Raw genomic sequence first — 7079 nt, 5'->3', positions numbered from 1 at the left:
TGACGTTAGTATAAGGATGGAGGTCTCAAAATCTCCAAAATAGCCTCAGCTCTGCCCAGCCTTCTCTCAGTGCAGCTTGTGGAACTATTAGAAATGACAAGAGGCTCTCTTGCAGATTTATATGTATGAGTGAGTGGTAATTTCCATAACAAACACAGGCACACAGAGATTCCTCCAAGGCTCTGGAGCTGCAAAGGGAACACCTACTAAATCAGGACTGGTGGATAAAGCCGAGTGTGTCTTCCTCCCCTTCCCCGTGCTAATGAGCTGACAGATTACAGTTATGGTCCAGTGGAAGGGCTTGGCCATGGTGGGATTTGCCGATGGCCTCAAAATTGAAATAGCAATACATACAGAGAGGCCGTGTGGAGCACAGGCATCTTTGTAGTCCCAGCACACCTCCTGATGATGACCGGAGAGATTGCAGGAGAGCCAGGGCCTAACGGGGGCTTGAAGGGGCTGTGTGTGGGGGTAAGGGGGTATCTGGAGAGTGGGGGAGTAAGCCCTTGCAGAATACATTTCTGGAAGAGTTAGGATTTACCTGAGTGAGTTGTAATGGAATCTGACCCCCTCTAGCTCAATCTGTAAATTTGTGATTGGTCCTTGTGATCTTGAGGTCTCAGTTTTCCCATCCTGAAAAGTGGGCACAGTCTATGGCCATACCACCCTGAGTGTGCCCGATCTCATCTGAAAAGTGGGCACAATGATATATATTTTCTATACTTTGGGGGGGTTTTGGGAGGACCAAAGGAGATACAGAAAACCTGGGAAATGCAGGTCCTAGGCCATTTACAGACTGCTAGAGCCAGAGGATCATGGAGTTCAAACAAACCCCCTCATTTTACAGTTGAGAAAAACGAGACCCAGGGAGAGGAGGAGATTTGCCTGACATCCTTGAGTGAGTTAATGAAGGAGATGAGACCGAGTACCAGGGGCTATGGTGCTAAGACAAGTGACCTTTGCTTTTTCCCTCACTTTTCATCCAGGTCACATAGGTACAAATTCCCAAGGCACTTATGGCTAGTGAGCCTAGTTGGGTAGCAAATGGTCTTGCCCACTATGCATTTGTGGTCTCTTTGGGTCTTCCGGCTGGTCTGGGAAGGTGTGTCCCTGTTGTAGTAACGCCTTAAATATCATACACGTTGATGCTTTTGTTCACTGCATAATTCATAGTGTATAGTCTCCCCCATTGGCATCCCATCAGGTGATGTTTGTTTCTGGGATGATGAGCCATGAGGAGTGGATTAAGTGCTCTGCGTGCCATTCCTCCCCAAGTGGTAGCCCACTAATTGAAAGAGTTTGAGAAGAATTGGCATAAAAGAGGCAATAGACTCCGTTTCTAGATGAGCCATTTCTAGATGAGCCAAGTGGCTCTGAAGTCACCATTTCATTCATTCTTTCAGCAGTAAATAGGACATAACATGTGACCCTGTGCATATTCTCTCATAATATCTCACAAATGTATGGCATCGGTTAGAGGAGGGACCAGAGGAAGGGAGCATGGATGACTCAGAGAAATGCATCCTTAAGTTGGGAGATAAAATTACATGTGGAGGGAGGTAAGGAGAGGCTACCCTCACCATCATCTCTCAGGGGACCGTTGTAGCAGCTTAGCTTGGTCTTCCAGCTTCTCCTCCCAGTCTCTCGCTAGTCCATTCTCCACATGGCAGCTAAAAAACCAGGTTGTTTTAAACATAAATCATATCATATCACTCCTTTGCTTGAAACCCAAACTCCTTATTAGACCTACAAGGCCCACGTGATCTGGTCCCCTCCTACTTCCCCAGGCTTATTTCCTCCACGTCTTCCCCTCGTGCTCTATACCCCAGCCACACTGGCCTCCTTTCCATCCTTTGAACACGTCCCATTTGTTTCCACCTCAGCACTTTGCAGATGCCACACCGTTTTCCTGGAATGCATTTCTGTTAGATCTGCACAAGTCTGGCTCCTCCTCATTGTTCAAGTTTCAGCTCAAACACCGTCTCTTCAAAGCGGCCTTTCCTGGCCCTTCTCGCTAAAGTATTCTCACCCACTCACTATACAGCCTGTTACTCTACTTGCTTTCTTCATAGAACTTACCACAAAGTGAAATTATCCTAGTTATTGATATGTTTATGTGTCTATTGTTGTTCCCTCACACTAGAATGTAGACTCCACAAGGGCAGGGAATTTATTCGGTTCATCATTGTATTTCCAGCGCTTAACACAATGCCTGGCACACAGTAGGCTTTCTACAAGTATTAGCATTTCCACAAGAATGAGCTCAGGGTGCCCGTATTTTGAAGAAAAGGTTTCTAACTAACCTCCCTTTTCACTCTCTCAGAGTGGATGGTATTCTTGCATCTAGGTTTCAGAGGAAAATAAGCTGGGTCCCAGGGGTTCTGTTCTACTCTGGCACTCCACTGACAATTCTAAATATGAGAAACCCCATTTACCTGGGCATTCCCTGAAGTTCAGGTCCGTTGGGGAACGCCTGGATCGGAGGAAGGAGGTGGAGGTAGAAAGGAGGTAAACGGTGCGTGTTTTCCAAAACAATCTTCTCATCACACATACGTTTTTAATGCTGTCAGAATTTAATTTGTTATACAAAGCTGGAAGCAATAGTGTTGTGTGTAAAGAGCAAACCGTGGGAAGATTGCTTTCCACAAATACGTTTTGCTCTTCCAGTCTATTTCTATGCCCATTTAATGCATGAGCCGCTGTCCCTGGTGCTGAAACAATAGAATCAGCCAGGAGCCTGAGCTTCACGCAGGGGCATCTCTGTCCGAGGTGTTGAAACAACCTCTGGGAGCTGCCCGGCAGCATGTGGTCACCATGTCCTGCCATAGTTGGGTCACACTGCAATAACAGCTGTTGGAAACCACAAGGCTGGTCTCTAATTCAATTTTCACTTGACATCTCTTGAAGTTCATCCTGGAGCTGCTGCAATAACCATCCTATTCTGCTCTAGGGAGAGTGGCAGGGCTATGGGATGATGAGCCCTTTTGGTAACTTGGAGGGGCGTGTCCAGCCTCGCGTTGCGAACCACATCAATAATGCCACGAGAAATGATAGGGGTGCCACAGATCACGGATAACAGTCTGCACCCACCATGACACCTGTCCGTCCAACCTTAGACAGCATGGTCTGTAATGGTGCCTCTACCTGGACATTCCATGCCTCAGTATCCTCATTTGTGCTATGGGCAGGTATGTTTCCATTTTCCTCAAGACAGAAAGTAAAGCACAAACTCTGTGCATATCATGGCCCTCAAAAAGTGAATGACACGTGATGATTTAAATTTTGGAGTGACAGATTAAAAATATTTGTTAAAAATTTTGAGTTATATCATATAAAGTACACAAATCTGAAGTATACAACTTAAAAGTGTGTGTGTGCGTGCGTGTGTGCATGCACGCACGTGTGTGTGTGTAACCACCATCCAGGTGAAAATACATAACATTTCCAGCACCACCTCCTGTGCCACCTCCCACCAAGGGTAACCACTTTTCTGACAGCTGTCAGCATAGACCAGTTTTTCTTGTTCTTGAACTTCATATAAATTGAATCATTCAGTAGGCACTCTACTGTGTCTGGCTTCTTTCATTCAGCATTGTGTCTTGGGATTCATCCATGTTGTTGCGTGTCAGTAGTTCATTCTTCTTTATTGCTTATAGTAATCTTTTGTGTGAATAAAACACCACTTATTGATCCATTCTACTGCTGATGGACATTTGGATTGTTTCCAGTTTGAGGCTGTTATGAATAAAGCCATGAATTTTCTTGTGCACGTCCTTTGAGGACAAAGCACTCAGTGTGTTGAGTATGCACCCAGGAGTGGAACTGCTGGCCATAATGTATGCACATGTTTCCAAAGTGGTTGTTTCACTTTACAGTCATTTTTTTAAAAAATTAATCCTTCCTTCCTGTTTTTGCCTTTTCTGCATTCTCTGGATCAACAGAGACGTTCTGGGGAGGGTCTGTTTAAATAATGTGGCTTTAGATTTTTCTGGGACACTTTACTGATCAATATTGATTAGATGACTATTCCCAACTAATCTCTTTCTAGAAACGAGAGACATTCTTCCCTCAGACCTTTCTTCTTTTTGATTATCACCATGACTGATTCCTGTAATGGAATCTGAATGAGATGATGCAGAGTTTACAATGAATAATCTTCCCTTCCTCCACACCCCAGGCTGCAACATGTCTGAGAGAAGAATATGGCCAAGGAGAGCTAGGAGCATGGTGTTTACCCTCAGTGCCAGTGGAGGAATCCTGGGAGCTCCACACATTCAAAGCCCAGTTGAAAATCTGCAAGGAGCTTTGTGCTCCAAGAATAGGAGGGGGACAGGGAGCAGGGAAAAGAGCAGGCTCCTTATCCTTTGTTCCTCTCCCCTCTTGCCTTTTCCCAATTTTAGGAGTTTTTATGAGATTTTGGAGCATTATATCTACTGCTAATATATAGTGTTTAGATAATTTAGGGTTCACATTTGGACTGTATTATAGACAGCTCAACAACCTCGAGGGCACACATGGAGCACTTTACAGATTGTTCTAAACATTGATCCATCCATTAGTAGACTAAGTGTCCACAGTCTGTTCACCCTCCTGACTGTTCTCGCTGACTCTGGGGTCATGAGATTTCCCAATCCACACTTACTCCCCTGTAAAATCAATTTCTCTCTCTCTCTCTCTGTCTCTTTCTCCTCCAACCTCTACTTGTTTGGCATACTCTTTGGAGACAAGGTCTCTGGATTCAGAACAGTGTTCTTTGGAGATGGAGTCAAAGCTTCTCATGGCCCCTTTAGAGACAGCAGTAGAGATGGGTAACGGTTTGTGCCTCATGAAATGACAGCAGTCAGGGCTATGCCAACAAGAATTGAAGACCCTCCACACTGCCTTTCTGCGTTGGGGTTGGGGAGCTCTGGGTTGGGCTGAGGGTTAAAGGACTTGATACGTGGAATGAAGAGGGAAAGTGGAACACATTTCTGGTTGCACCTTCGCTTGAATTCCCATGGCCTGAAGAGTTGGGAGTCAGATAGGCATATGGTGGGACAAGAGAGGGTGCAGTGTTCACCTTGGGGCTCTAGGAATCTTGGAGGGTCACATAGATCCTTCACATGACTTTAGGGAGTCCCTGCAGGACTGGGATTGAGAGCTCTGTCTGTCTCAAGTTTACTTAACATTCCCATCAGCCATCTAGGCTACCTGCAAGTCATACAGGAAGGGATCTCCAAATCTGCCACAGCTGCAGGATTTTGCCGTGGCCCACTCCTCCCTTCTGGCCTGAAGATGGTCCCTGTCAGCACTTTCCTTCTTTATGTAGATCAATAGGGCGCTTGAATATGACCTCAAGTTCAATTATGGCTTCAGTTATGCAATAAAGAGGCTGTTACTGCACACCTACCTCTTATTAAAAACACTGCACTGGGGGCTGGCAGAGACTGGACCTGGGGGAAATCATTAGCCTACTAATTTGAAATCAATTTAAAGTGCATTTGCTTAATGGTGTGAGCATTGTGAATTATCTGTAAATTGTTAATTTAGTTGAATGTCACACTAGATTTTCATTTTATAAATTGCATTTTGGGGTTGGCAAATGTGTGTATCCTTCCTCCTCCCTCCCCCCCTTGCTTCCTCTCTTTTTCTAAAACAAAGCTTAATAATCCTGTCTTCTGGGATTCGACCCATAGCAGGAGGGTTGAACACAATTCAAGTCATAACAGGAGGCCTTGTGCATGACCACTCATCCTCCAGGAAGCTGACGCTGCCCTGTGAACAAGCCTGGTGAGTGACACATGGCCCTGTGACCCTTGTTCCCTCAGCCTGACAGCCAGCCCAGCCCCCAAAGCAAAACCACTCAGCTAACCCACAGTTGACTGCACACACACGTCATAGCCCTCTAGGATCAGAAGAACCACCCAGCTGAGCCCAGCTTAATTTAATTAGCTCACACAATCATGAGCTAAATAAATTGTTGTTGTTTTAAGCCACTAGATTTTGAAGTGGTTTATTAGATGGCAAAAAATAACTGGTATATTGAGGCTCAGAGAGATCGTGCGGCTTGCACAAGGTCGCGCAGCAGGTGCAGGTGGCACCCAGGCAGGCTGATGTCTGATTACCACACCACGGGGAAAGGATGTGTCCCGAGGTGTCAGATTCCTCAAAGTCTCCCTGGGACAAGGGGCCCACTAGGTGGGACCTCTGGAATTCAGTGACCCAGGAGACAAGGTGGGAGGAGTCTTACATCAGCTACACCATTTGCTTTGAGACCCTGGGAGAAGTCACCTCACCCTGCTGAGCCTCGGTTTTCTACTCTGTAAAATGTGGTGGGAATAAGCCTGCCTTGCAAAGTTGCGAGGAACCCATGAGATTCTGTGAGTTGCACAGGGTTGTACCCATTTTGGGGGGTCTCTCTTTTTACTGTAATAATGTCATTGATGCTCTCTGTCCCCTCTGATACCACCTGCAACACCGAGGTGCTCGGGATCATTGCTCCCTGGGGAGGCAGTTACAAGTAGTAGAAATTGACCTTGGGAGTCAGCCAGCCTGGGTTAGACTCCCAATGCCGGGTGAAGGTGGGCGAGTCACTTTCTCTTCTGAGAAATGGGGATACACCTTCCTTCCAAGGTGGGTGGTGGGGTTGAAGTGAGCTCATGGGTGGAGAGAAAGCATGTGGAAGAGACCCAGTTACATCTCAGCTTCCTTCCCTCCATCCTTCCCTCCCCTGCCCCGTTTCTGCCTGCCCTCACCAGGACAAGGCAGGTCAGTCCTGAAGGCGCTCAAGTAGGCAGAAGGGAATGAGTGGGAATAGCCCAGTCAGAAACCCATCTCCTCTCCCTGAGCAAGCCAAGTGAGTACAGGCAGCATCTCTGTCAGGTAGATAGAATTGTGCAGAACAAAGGCTGCATTGATCTTCCGCTGACAAAACATGTCTTTCACCTCGAGTCCCTTTGAGAAGAGGCAGGGGAAGAGTCTAAAAGCAAGGAGGGGATGCAGGTGGCTGGAGAGTATGAGGTACCTGCTAACTCCTTCCCTGCAGTGAAACAAGGCACAGGCATCGCTCTGCCCCAGTTCTGATGTGATTATCCCCATTT

Source organism: Stenella coeruleoalba (assembly GCF_951394435.1).
Source record: "Stenella coeruleoalba genome assembly, chromosome: 1".
Taxonomy (NCBI): domain Eukaryota; kingdom Metazoa; phylum Chordata; class Mammalia; order Artiodactyla; family Delphinidae; genus Stenella; species Stenella coeruleoalba.
Note: the sequence above shows the minus strand (reverse complement) of the source record.